The following is a 14,666-nucleotide window of genomic DNA, read 5'->3' on the forward strand; positions in this document are numbered from 1 at the left end:
AGGAATCCCTAAAATCTTCTGGGTAAATTAAATTCTTTAAATTGAAAATGTAGAAGAGTGAAATATAGGTATAAACCAGTCATTTTGCTTAATTGTCTTCCAGAAGTTGAATTTAACTTTTGGAAAGTGAAATAACTTAGTTAATGTTTATCTTCTGCTCATGTTGAAGAAAAATGTTGCCTACATATTCTCTATCAGCCTGATGCCCCTTCAGAATCAGTAGGTTACTGTTTGCATCATCCCCATGGAAAGCTAGCTTGCTATACAGCAGGGGTGTCAAACTCACAATTATATGTTGTTGTCATGTGACGTATCACAACTTTTTCCCCTTCACAAAACTGGGGGTGGACATGGCCAGCCCATGATGCATCCAACCCATGGGCCATGAGTTTGACATCCTACTATACAGATAGTTCATGACTTATCACCTGTTCTCTAAGTGACTGTTTGAAATTATAAGGGCACTGAAAAAAGTGATTAAAAACAAGTCCTCACATTAACTGTTGCATCCCCACAGTCACATGATCAAAATTCAGGTGCTTGGCAATCAGTATGTATTTATAATGGTCGCAGCACTTTGGGGTCATGTGTTTGCCACTTGCAACCTTCCCAGCTGGCTTCCGACAAGCAAAGTCAATTGGGGAAAGCTGCATTCACATAATCACCAGATGATTCAGTTAATATGATTTGTCTAACAAGCATGGCAAAAAGGTCGTAAAATCAGATGTGACTCATTTAACAGCAGACTTGCTTAGCAACAGAAATTACGGTCCCAATTTTGGTCGTAAGTCAAAAACTATCTATAGTACCTTATTCATTCCTCTATGAGCTACCAGAAACCTGAACAGTCCTCTTTAATTATGTACATGTGTTACTGTAGGTACAAAAAAAATCTATTTTCCTAGCTTAAGTTTAATGTGCAACATGATAGAATGGAAAATTAGACTGTATCATGTTTCGTTTATACTTCTCTGGATTCGGTAAGGTTTTGGATCCTCTAACCAAGGCTGGTGTTATCTATTTTCTGTAGATAAGTAACCATTAGTTACTTAGTTACTTTGCTGAATTTCTCCCACTTTGCACCCTTCCATTTATGTTATAAACTGAAGAAAACCAAAAATAGTATTGGACCTGGGAAGTATAGAAATGTTTATAATATATAATAAAGGAATTTTGGACAAAGTTTATTAGGAAAAAACAAAAAAATTTTTTAAAAAAAGCAAATATTCAGTGTAAATGTTTTGAATTTCTCTTCACTATTACGAGTATTGAGAGCCAGTTTGGTGCAGTGGTTAAAGGCAACAAGCTAGAAACCAGAAGAATGAGTTCTAGTCCTGCCTTAAGCGCAAAGGGTGACCCTGAGGCCAGTCACTCTCTCTCAGCTCTAGGAAGAAGGAAATTTCACTTTCTAAATTCTTTCCAAGAAAAACGCAGGGACTTGTTCATCCAGGAAATTGCCAGGAATCCATTCTGATTCGAAGGCACCATAAAAGTAAAAGCACCTCAATTTACCATTATTCTTTTTCCTGTTTCTCTTCATCAAATGCTTGAATTACAAGATAAGAATCTATTCTTTCATATTGTCCTTCCACATATAAAATGCCATTTTGCACAGATGATATATTTTCAATATATTCCTTGTAATATTATCCGCTCATTTTATTGCTTTGTTTCGGTTTCACAATCATTACAGAAAGAGGGGAAGATAGCAATTCTCAGTAATTTTTGTTAGCATGACATGTTTATATATGATTAAATTAACCATGGTTTTCTTAATTAATCCCACATTCTAGATTTGCACGAACCAATGAACTATTGGGGATAGTTCTCACAACCTGCAAGAATAAAATGTGGTTATTGATTGATTCAAGCATTGTATAAATCCAGTCAATATTACTGGTATGGATACTAAGCAGAAAAGTAATTAAATGTAAATTTAATTGGAATATTTTATCCTCTTTGATATGCTATCACTTCAGTTTATTACAACAAAATCAAATATTCCAAGGATGTTTTTCTTTTCCTTATATCCCACCATGACAAGATGTACATTTTTTCCTTGTGTATTATTTCAGGATTGATGTATTTAATCTCTGTAGGACTATAATTACTAGCAACCCTCCTCTTTTTCCTATTAGTTTCTTTTTTCAGATTCCTATTTTTTTCAAGTTGAACAACTACAGAGTTCACATTCCTGTCAATCCTGCTGTGTTTTACATAGGAAGCAGACATATTGCAAATAAGCACCACAAAATTCCTTCAGCCATATTTTCATAACAAGTGTTTTTGAAATGTGCACTTGGCTACACTCTTGTTGTTGTTCTTGGTACAGTTGGTTTCTCCGGCACCCATAGCCTGGGATTCATCCAACAGTTTCATGAACCATCTTTAGAAATAATATCCTTTCTTTGATAATAATTTATTTAGTAAATATATTTGAACATATTCTTAGTTACCAAAATCCCTACTATAATCTTTTGATACCTCAACCTATCTGGTTTGGACAGCTAACAATGTGCAGCATAACAATGTGCAGGCAACAAACTGTCAATGTCAAGATATGTATAACCTTTGTTTGTTTTTAAAAGATATAAAAGATTAATAAAGTTTTTTAAAAAAGAACCCAAATTCAGGCAAATGTTCAATCAAACCTGTTTATATCTTAGATTTCTTGCAATGAACCTTAATCAGGGGTGGGATTCAAATTTTTAACAACTGGTTCTGTGGGCGTGGCTAACTTGGTGGGTGTGGCTTGGTGGTCATGTTATTGGCTGGGTGTGGCCAACTCAATATCACTCACATCGAGGCACGCATCTCCTCGCCTGGCCTCTCATGACTGTGGGGATGCTGCAACAGTCGTAAGTGTAAAAAATGGTCATAAGTCACTTTTTTCAGTACCATTGTAACTTTGAATGGTCACTCCATACAAGCAAAGTACCAGCAAAGGAGGGGAAAAAAAACTCCAGAGAAGTTCCTGAGACAGGAAGTCTACTCCTGCTAAGAATGTAATAAGGGTTAACGGAGAGGCAGTTTCTGTAAGCAACACCAGAATGTTTCCTTCCTGCCTTCCTTACAGGATTAGGCCAGTAATTTCTTCTAACAACCAGTTCTCTGAACTCCTTAGAATGTTAACAACCAGTTCTAACGAATAGGTACGAACTGGTAGAATCTCACCCTGACCTTAATATTGTCTGGATCAACTGATTACCTATGAGGAACCAATAATGCTTTGCATAAACATAGGCAAGTAGAAGTGATTTAAATGTTTAATAGAGCTAGTGTGATACAGATTCAGAAATAAAGATATTTTTTTGCACAGAGATGAAATGCCTGAAAGATCTGCATAGCAGAAATATTAATTCAAGAATTGTGAAGTATAAAACTCATTTTTGAAATAGTTGCAAATGAATTGTAAATGAAATGAGTAAATGAGAAGGGTAACATTATACAATAATGCCAGCAAAATTAGGATTACATTAAAATTGCAACAATTCCAATTAGTATTAAAATAACAAGTATTAATTTCTTGAGCAAAACAGGCTTTGGGATATCTTTCATATGACATGAAACAAAAAGAAGAGTTAACAATCATGAAGACTTCTAAAGACAGAAATCTCCCCTAGCTAAAAAGTTTAGTTTTGTTTATCCAAGAATTCACATTCATCAAAGACGTTAAACTCTTGCACTCATTTTATAAAGTGCACTGAGCCTGAGAAATCCCAATGGAATGATACTTCAAAAATTTTAATTCCTGGGGGGGCTTATTCAAAAGTCTCAGGATTCACTTATAATTTGCTTGTGAAGGGAAGGAGATAACATTTTACTCCAACAGTAACCCTGCATTACTAATAATGGCCACACCATGCAAACAAATTTCAGGGTTCTTGCTTAAATAGGAATGAGTCAAAAGGGTCCCTCGAATACACCAAACATGTTGCCAATCAGTCAGAATTAAATGCTTGAATTAAAGTTTATTCACTAGAATATATAAAAAGCAGCCTACTTTCTTTTTTCAGTCTTCTCACACTCAAGGCAAATTATTTGAAAGAAAATAAATGACAATACATTTAAAACAAAGTTTAGCTAGTAAATAAGCAATGCTTTTGGGAAAGAGAATCGTGTATTTGTTTTTGATCTTTAGGAAACAAGTTTTTCTTACTACTTGAAAACAATTTGATATGTCAAAGCAACAATATGACAAAATATTGGAAGCAGTACTTTTCAGTTAAGTATTTATCTGCAAATTCAAAAATGTTCTATAGTTGCTTTGTATGGAAACCAGTTTTTTATAGTAGATTCAGTAAACTATACTGGAATCTATTTTCTGGTTTTACAAACTCTTCTATTCTTTAGCTTGTTGAATGCAATAGGGTATATTATATGCATTTTTAAATATGTTTTATTAGTCTGTTGATAAAAGCTATTTTGGCCATCAATTCCTAGTACATTGTATATATAGACATATCAATTGGATACGTGGTCTTAAGTCAGTGCAGTCATAAGTTGAGTCATTACATTGATAGACCTGATTTTATGGCCATGTTTACTATGGTAGTTAAGCAAATTTCTATGCTTATTAAGCAAATCCAGGTTCTCCACTTAATGTTTTTGCCAATCACAGATCATGATCACATGTCCACAGGATACTACAACTTATTGTAAATGAAATGAAAACCAGTTGTCGAGTGCATGAATTGTGATTACATGACTGCAGGGGTAGTGCTACAGTTGTAAGTGCTTCTACAGCACTTACATAATAAAGTATATTTTCCAAGTTTATCATAACTTTGAACCATAATTAAATGAATAGTTGTAAATAGAAACCAAAATTAGGGCATTCCTCACCAATGGCTCTCTAGGTTCAATTTTAATAAATAAATATTTTTCTTTAATAATTGGCTCCATTATCAAAATGACTCATTAGAAAGCCCATCTCTGTCTTGTCCAGTATCCAGAGAACAGGTCTTTACCTCCTTTTCAATAACACGATAGGGTTGGAGTGGATTTTGAGGTCTAGTGGAACCCCATGCTCAAGCAGAAGAGCCTATGCTATTCTGGATAAATGGCTGTCCACTTTCTGCTTGAAAACCTCCAGTGATGGAGAACCCACAACTTCTGAAGGCAAGTCATCCCACTGATTAATTGCTCTGTCAGGAAATGTCTCCTTAGTTCTAGATTGGATCTCTAATAATCTTCCACCTGTTACTTCTTGTCCTGCTATTAGGTGCTTTGGAGGTTGATTTTATTCTTCTCTGTAACAACAGACCTTAATATATTGGAAGACAACTATTATATCAACCCTAGATCTTCTCTTTATTAAACTAGACATACCTGGTTCTCTCAATTGTTCAATGTATGGTTTAGCCTCTAGATCCCTTATTATCCTTGTTGTACTCTTTATAGAGTCTCAACATCTTTTTGTATTGTGGTGACCAGAACTGGATGGAGTATTCCAAGTGTGACATTTTAAAACTATCCATTTGTTGATGCATTCTAGGACACTCTTTTAGGTATTTGGAAGGTGCTAGCATGGCCTAGTGGTTAAGCCACTGGGCCAGTTCAAGACTCAAGCATCATGTGAAGGGGTAACTCCCAATCATAACACAGCTTCTATCAACCCAACAGTTTGAAAACATGCAAATGTTAGTAGATAAATAGGCACTACTTTGGGGGAAAGGTTGACAGTGTTCTGTGCGCCTTTGCTTATAATCATCCTGGTCACATGACCACAGAATGTTTTCAGCAATGCTACCTCCCTTGCTTCAGAAACAGAGATGAGGAACACCACCCCCTAGAGTTGGACCCAACTGGACAGGGGAGAATTACCATTTTTAAAGCATCTTCTCACTCTTGACCTCAGCTGCCTTCTCTCAAAACTAATCATATCCAGTTCTCAGTCTCATGATATAAGCATTAATTTGCAAAGCTATGCATCCTTGTTGCCCTTATCTCCCTTCTTTCAGTTTTGTCTACTTATAATTTTACTTAAAGTAAGGTGTCTCAAAGTAGAAGTAGGCATGGTTTGACCACTGCAAAATATAGCAGAGCTATTATCTGGGATTCAAAATCGATGCTTCTACAGTTTCAAAGAAAAAGATGGATAGACAACACTCAAACACATGAGTATTCTGATTTGCTAAAAAGAAAGGACTCCCCTCTACTTTTCCATTTGTCCTGGATTGTGAGTCTTTAGAAAAGGACCTAAGCATGCCATAGATTAGAATTAAGAACATCCTGCACTCCAGCTTCACTGGGTAAATATTTTAAAAATGATCCAGTTTTTTAAAAAATAAGAGTAATTGACAGTTCATTTTTCTGCTGATGCAAAAAGTTAAAAACTCATTAACTGTCTAGTTCATGGTGTACATAATTCTTTGCCAAAATCTGATAGAAATTAACTTGTAGAAACTGAAGACACTTTTATTGAGCAGTAAATGTTACTTTGATGTTCCTCTACTTTCTATTATCCCTAAGACATTAACTTTTGTAAACAATCTTTGTGGGATGGATGACTTACTTCAAAAATCTTGATTTTTTTAAAATACAGGTTTCGGTTGTGCTTTTTTTAATCAATGAAGAATGACAGGATGAAAAAGAATATTTTTTTAAAAAGCCAAGTTAAACTACAATCTAATACTGTATAGTTACCTAAAAGAAAGTTCCTCTGAATTCACTGAAACTGTATTTTGATAAGATATCCATGACTGTATTGGAAAACTTATTTTCAACAATGCAAGAGCTCCGCATATTTCTGTGGTTAATCACTATTTTTCAGTTTGTGGCTACACCATAACTGCTTACTTGATTTATATCCTTTTTTAAAAATCAAACCAGAATAAACCATGTAGCTAGCATAAAATTATAAAATACATAAACATTAAAATAGCCATAAAACAATTTTAAGAGCCCTGGTTAAATACATAAATCTTATCTATTTGTCTGTGAACAGTGGACATTATATATCTTGGAAATAACCCAGAAAAAGTACTGCAAAGGGATATATTTGTAAAAATTGTCTCCTGCATATCTTACTGGTCACAGATTCATAATGTGAGATGACCTTTCAGGTAGTCTGGCTCTAAGCGATTTAGGATTTAAAATTTTAGAACCACTCCCTGGAATTGTCTGGAAAAATAATCGGAAACCAGAACAGATTTCTCGGTGTGGCCATAATACAATTCTGGAGATCCACATCAGGAATTATCTCTACATATCCCATTAATAGTAATCTATGGCTACAGGTTAAGGGGCTATCTGCAATATATAATGGTAGTTTAATCTATACAGGTCATCGTCGACTTACGACCACAATTGAGTCCAAAATCTCTGTTGTTAAGTGAGACTTTTATTAAGTGGGTTTTGCCCCGTTTTATGACCTTTCTTGCCCCAATTAAGTCAATCACTGCAGTTGATTTTGCTTGTCAGAGGTTTGCAAAAGGGGATCACATGACCTCAAGTCTTAAATATGAGTCAGTTGCCAAGCACCTGAATTTTGATCATGGGGATACTGTAAGGATCATAAATGTGAAAAACAGTCATAAGCCTCTTTTTTCAGTGCCATTGTAACTTCAAACGGTCACTAAATGAACCGTTGTAAGTCAAGGACTACTTGTAATCTTTTTTTAGTTGAAGTCCAAACTCATATCCTAGTCAACTCTTAACTGCTTCCATCCACTCTCTGGGCTGTAGACCAGCAATCTCTTATATTTTCAGCCTTCTGGACCAGCAGAGGCACCGATCGGGCTGTGCATACATGTGCTCACCCACCCACAACTTCTGTGGCCTGGTTCTGAACACGCTGAGGCCCAATAGTGGGTCACAGCTGGAGATTGGGGATCCCTGCTGTAGACTCAAGATTTTCTAGTTCAGAATATATATATATATATTTTCTCATCGGTATTGGTATAGGACACACAGAAGCCCTGTGCTCACAAATAGATTGGATAGCTGCTACTTTGGGGACAAAGCAAGTTTTGGACAGGGATTTCTCCTTTTATTTTCAAGATGAAATATCACAAAAATGCTATTCAAACCTCCACTTATATTACCACAAGAGCAGTTTTGCTAATGTGTCTCAATGGCATTGTTGCACTATATTGTACCAATAATGGAGAATATTTGTAGCTCAAGGTTGTAATAAAGGGTCTTTGGTATTTTGAACTTGATTGTTTTCTTGCAGATGTTTCATTACCCCAAATAGGTAATATCAGTGCTAATAAGCCTTTGTTTTACTGTGCTGTATGTAATTAGCTATAGTCAAACTAATTATTTGGGAGGATAAGAGAATGAAATGTTTTCTTCTTTAATCTGTTCTTTAAACTTTCTTTAAACTGTTGTGTTTAATTTTATTTTTCTTTCAATAGTGTTGTCCAGTTTTACTTGTGGAAGAGCACCTCATTTCGTTGCACCCGCTTGCGAGTGTAATGACAAATAAAAAATTCTTATGTCTTATGTCTCTTTAAATCTTAAGTGACTTTGAATTTAGACAACAAATACTGGGAATCTATACAAGCCAAAAAACAATCCAATTGTTTTTTTAAAAAATCATACTACATTTGTTTAAAACAACACTAAGATGCAAGTTGATATCAGAAGCAATATTCTAAGTCATAAAAATGTTGCAGTTTAAAAAAAAAACCAAATTGAGTTTATCCTCCATTGTTCATTGCTATAGGCATCTTCAAAAGGATCTATTTTAAAAGATAAAGGTTTCCTGTGTCCAGTCATGTCTGATTCCCACATTGTCCAAAGACACTTCCATGCTCATGTGGCCAGTATGATTATACACTAAGGTGCACAAAATGCTGTTATTTTTCCGAAGTGGTACCTGCTAGGTTGGCAGAAGCTGGGGTAAGTAATGGGAGCTAACTTCATTGCACAGCACTTGGGTCTCGAACATGGGCTGTCAACTCTCCAGCTGAGAAAGGTCAGTCAGTATCTTTAACCACTGAACCAGCACCCCCCACCATCTTACAAGTATCCAAAATGTGTCATTTGATCTATAAACAAACAAAACATTAGCTTTTTAAATAGTAATATTGGAGCCAGTAAACATTTCCTATGTTTTGATTCGTATGTACCTAACAAGTATCTTCGTAATGGGAGGGTCATAGAGCATCCACAGTACACATAATTCAATCAGTGCATAATAACAGCAACAACTTAATTCTATTCAGAACTAATCAGAAATCTCACTAACCTCAGTGTAGCCTGCACTTACTTCTAGGCAAGCAATTATATGGCTATAATCCAAGGAATTTAATGCTACATATGACTAACAAATCGCATTGTGAATCACCCTGTGAAATTGAATCAATTTTATATTAATGCTTAATATGTATGATTTTCTTAATATAGTCTGCTACAGGTTTTAAATCTTCCCTCCCCAAACAAGAGCAATGTGCTCTTATTTGGTATAAGAATTTCTGTCATATTATTTCTAAAATCCCATTAATCAAATTCTCTTTTATTTTGGCAAACCAAGCCATAAACTTGCTACCTGTGCCAAAGTAGGTGAAATTGCAAATACTATCATACTTTATTTTTTTCATGAAAACATACTAGTACTCACCTGGTTCTCTATCGGTGTGTGTGTGTGTGTGTGTGTGTGTGTGTGTGTGTGTGTTAGGAAGAGGATTTAACAATACATTAGCCTATTTTCCAGATTGCATCACACATGCAGTCAAGACTAAAGTAATAATCATAAACCTAATAAACACAAATTGAGATTATAAATAATACTCTTCACATTAATAATAACCTAGATCCATTATATGATTCAGATGATATACTATGCTCAACTACAACATGGATTAGTCTTCATAATTTTATTAAATAAATAAATAAATTTCATGACAGATGAAACAGAAGTTCTGTGGTGTGTTCTACAGTGATTCTAAATTAAATCAAGTACAAATGAATGAATCTACTGAAATATCAACATTTAAAAATGAATAATTTTAAAGTAATATTTTCCTTTTGTTCTCATCTTCCCTTTTCTTCCCTGTATTTGTTTAATTACTCTCCAGTTTGTAGGTTTTATTCCTAACATACTTCACCACATTACAACATACTAGAGCAAGAAAAATGTGGATTTTTTTCCCTGTTACAAAGGCTCCTCTCACGAGACAGGGTGGATTCAGCAGTTCAGTAGTGCAGCAGTAACAAGGCAGAATTTAATAACTTTTTTTTCTAGCAGAAGAATTTTCCTGGGACTAGCTGCCAACCCTACATCAAGGCTACTTGTCTGCCAGCAATATAAGGTCCAGTAATTCTTGCAAAGTCTTTCATGGCTTTTAAATAAGGATGTAAAACATAGATATCCAATAGCCTCCAGCAACAGCTAATTCTGTTATTTTACATACAGAAAGAACAGTTTGGTAAAATGAACAGCCCATTACACACTTAAGAGGCAGAGGACAGCAGTCTGCTGGTATTCCACTTTGTTTAGCAATAGCTAGAGAAGATGATTTGCTAAATCTTTTAATCTGAAAGAGGCCAAAGTAATTTTGTGGCATTGTGCAGCATTTACATTCTTAGTCTCAGACAATTATAGAAGTTATTTTAAATGGTCAAGACAGTTTTCAACAGAATATAGTTTTCAACTGTACAAGCAAGCCTAATCTCTTGAAAAAAAAAATACAGCACAGATAAGTGAGTACCTATCAGCTCAAAATCAAATCCCACAACCACAACCTCTTCCTCAATTACAATCAACAAAAAATAACCACCAAACCTTTGTCTGTCCTGTTTCAGCTGTCTATTATCTTTTCTCATTAACATATAATAATGCATCTCAAATAATAATTATCTGATTATCATAATGGTTATAAATAGTAAACATATGTTACTATAATGTAGTATACAATAATGTATAAACCTCTCATGTAGGGTTATTAGGTATAGGAGGGGTCAAGGGCATCAAATGGCAGATACAACAAGATTGAAGCCTGATTTTTTTTTTTTTTTGAATCTACAATGCATGTTACAATGCATCTACAATGTTACAAAGGGATGGGTTACAGAAGCTCCTGTTTTACCTAAAATATATTCTACAGCAGGAATATCACTTAAAGACCCATTAAATTAATTAGGTCTCATTCACACCTACCAGTTGTATCACAATCCTGTTCCCAATCCACTATATACTATTCACTGCTCTCAAAATTACATCCAATATATGCAGGCATCAACTGAAGTTGACCAACACATTAAACATCTCTAGTCAAATTCCAAACTCTCCTTTAAATAGTGAGGGTAGCAAGATGATAGATTTAACTGACTCCTATTTTGTTTCAATCTTAACATAACTTCTTCAGGACTTTTTGTAAATCAGAGCTCTTGAATATCACAAATGCTTGCTTTATGAATTTTAAATCTCAAGACCCTGGAAATTAGAAGTATTAACATACTGCTGGATTTATTTAAAAAATGAATTTTGTTTTAATAGTTCTCGTCTTATTTAACTAGGTATTACCTAAAACCATTTTACTTATCAGGTTGTTATTAGAATTACAGAATCATAAAATTTGTAAGATACCTTAGAGATCATCTAATTCAATCTTCTGCTCAGTTTAGGGCCCATTACAATATCTTTTATGGATGACCATCTAACCCCTACTTCAAAGCTTTCAGTTATGAAAGCATATTCTAGGGTCTGACAGTTTGTACATTTAGCATATGTTCCTCTTGAGACTAACTGAATCTTGTTCCTTTAATTTTAACCCATTTGTTCTGGTCCTGCCCTTTTGAGGAGTAGAGAGCAAATCTACTTACTCCCTTTTCTATGACAATTTTCAGGTATTTGCAGACTATGTGGTAGCACTGTAGTCCTCATTCCAACTTGCTATCTCATTAATGATCTACATACAGTATACTGGTTGGTCACAGAAAAAAACAGATCTCTATTTCTGTTTATTTGTTTATTATTCTTTGTTTATTATTACCATACCACTCACCTCTCATAGATTTCAAATGTGAGTTACAGGAAAACTCATCTTTTTCATAGGAAGATTTGCCCCAGATTCACTGTGCAGATCCTTTACTTACAATACTGTAGAGCAGGGGTTTCAAACTCAATTTCATTGAGGGCCACATCAGGGTTGTGTTTGACCAGAGTGCCAGAGGGGGACATGGCCGGGGTGGGTGTGACACGGGACTGCATCTCTGCAGTCATGGTTTTATGCACTTATAAAAATAGAAAAGTGTACATTTCTGTGATTTTATGTTTTATTACATACCTGATTTACTTGAACACCCTATGAGAAAGAAACCAGATCAAGAAACTGACTCCATAGGAAGACTAGAACTATAAATTATTGACATAGGCTACAGTAGCAGAATCCTGCAAGCCTGAAAGGCAAAATATTTTATCTTTCCTTCCTTTTATAACATTCTGAACCAAGGATGTCCCCCTGCAGCACTCTGGCAGCCAAAATGGGGCATGGGAAAGCTGCACACGACCCCACCCTGCACCCCGTTCTGGGCCTGGATGGTCACCTGCAGCACTCTGGCAGTCAAAATGGGGCCATACACAGCCCTCCATGCTCTGGTTTGGCTGCCAGAGTGCTGCACGAGGCCATCCAGGCCCAAAACGGCTCCCTGCACCCCATTTTTGACAGCAGAGGCACTGTGGGCTAGTTGTTTGCTATTTCCAGGCCAAGCCAGATCTAAGCACTGCCTTGAGTTTGACACCCCTGCTGTAGAGTGTCACTTCAACAGTGAGGTGGGCATAATATAAATTTAATAAATATTATAACCCAACAGTCTTTTCCAAATTTGCAAATTTAGTATGGTATATATACGATATGGTTTGTAGTAACTAACTGGGAGTAAACAAGTCTTGCTAATTTAATAAGAGCAGTCATCAACCTTTACTACTTAAAGACTTTGAACATTTAATTCTAGTATTCAGAACAGGTTTTTGGCTCAGCATTATTTAATCACAGCCATATCCTGTTTGTACCAGTCTCTGACTAGTAAATTTTAGATTGTCCAAGAACACTTGACTAATTTGAAATGTGCTCATGCCTATTTTACAAAGATATCATATCTGAGTAAAATATCAACAACTACTTTATATATTTGCAAACTATTAGGTCAGTGTTTTTTTTCAAGGTCAGCAACCTTAAGTATGCTGGCTGGGGAATTCTGGGAGTCCACAGAACCTAAGCTTGTTAAGGTTGAGAAACACTGCATTAGGTCTTTAATTCACTAATCTTCATTTGTTCTTCATACAAACAATCTGCATGAACAGTGTTTTTCTTAGCAAGTCAATAAGCAGAATTTCATTTTGTAAGGCTGTAGAGAGCTTGCTAAACAACTTGTATTTTACTGTTTAGCCTGATTGTTCACATTCATAAATAATCATAATAGTAGTAGCAAGTACTGATGGCAAAGGAATAATTCCAGTGATTCTTGAATCAGTGTCTAGGAGACTGGGAGAAGCAATATTACTATCTTCTTACTACAGAGCATTGCATATAAATAACTTAACTATATTAATAGCAGCTTTACTCTAGCTGGACTCTGTTATACACAAGACCTAAATATAACTTCCACGGTATTACTGAATGACCTCTACAGAATCTCTCATTCTCCCATCAATATGCTTAGTCTACCTTTATTCAATTACACTATAAAACGTCTCATGTAATTTTTTTTACTCTGAGTCCCATCAGCATTGCAGATAAGTGTACAGGTGTATAATTTTCATATGTCAAACAGCTACAATGTACATTTTGCCATAATCAGTTAAATTCAGCTTTAGCAAATAGCCATGCTGATAACTATCAACTGTCTTTACAGCACTTGAAGTTTTAATCAACATCAATGCATGTAAATAGGAATAGAGAAGAAATATCTTAAGAAATATTTCAAGCAATATAATAAAGGCCTATAGCAGAATGCTGTATCTTGAATGTCAGTAGCATAAATTAAAAAATTTAAATATGGAATAAGGATCTAGGAACTGCTACATTATAAGGATATTGGTTTTATTTTTTAAACAATTCTACAGTTTTAAAATTGCCAAGCAACAATGGGACAACGATTTGTTAATTTAACTCTATACACACACTTGATATGAATATTTGATGCTGGATTAATAACAACAAATGTAAATCTGAAGCAAATAAAAAATCAAGTACTACATTATTCAAACAATTAAATTCCAACTACAAATAATTTGCTCTTTATAGTGAGGACATGCAAATATATTTTTCATCATATTTCAGCAAAAACTCAATGAAAAACAACAGCAATCATATGTTCAACCAGAATTTATAGGTTTTGTTGAGCACAACTCATATTTGGGTCTGTTTCTAATGTGATCATTTTAGAACCACAATTTGTATATGGTTTTCAACAATTCAATATGTGCTGAAAATCAGCTTGTGTGTGGCTAGCAAGCACTTCATGAAAAGCCAAAATGCAGTTGTTTTCTTTTGAACTGGCTTGCTGTATGAACCACCAATTCTGGTTTGCAAACCATGAATGCTACATGTTTAAAATGTGTTGTGTGAGTTCAGCCAATGGGCTTTACTAAATAAGTCATGACTAAGTAAATTACAGGGCATGATGTCTGACTGTATTCAAGAAATACACAGATTATAAATAAGCATTAATTGGATAATTTATTTATATTATTCAAATTTATATATACCATC

The 14,666-nt window shown here is 34.9% G+C and overlaps 1 protein-coding gene across 2 annotated transcripts in view; it reads right to left on the reverse strand.

The window, feature by feature from the left end:
- MTUS1 (microtubule associated scaffold protein 1) overlaps positions 1–14,666 on the reverse strand; it is a 99,693-nt gene that overhangs the window by 79,621 nt on the left and 5,406 nt on the right. The window lies entirely within an intron of this gene.

This window comes from Pseudonaja textilis, chromosome 6 (genome assembly GCF_049901715.1).
Source record: "Pseudonaja textilis isolate UNSWEBS1 chromosome 6, rPseTex1.2, whole genome shotgun sequence".
In the NCBI taxonomy this organism is placed as follows: Eukaryota; Metazoa; Chordata; class Lepidosauria; order Squamata; family Elapidae; genus Pseudonaja; species Pseudonaja textilis.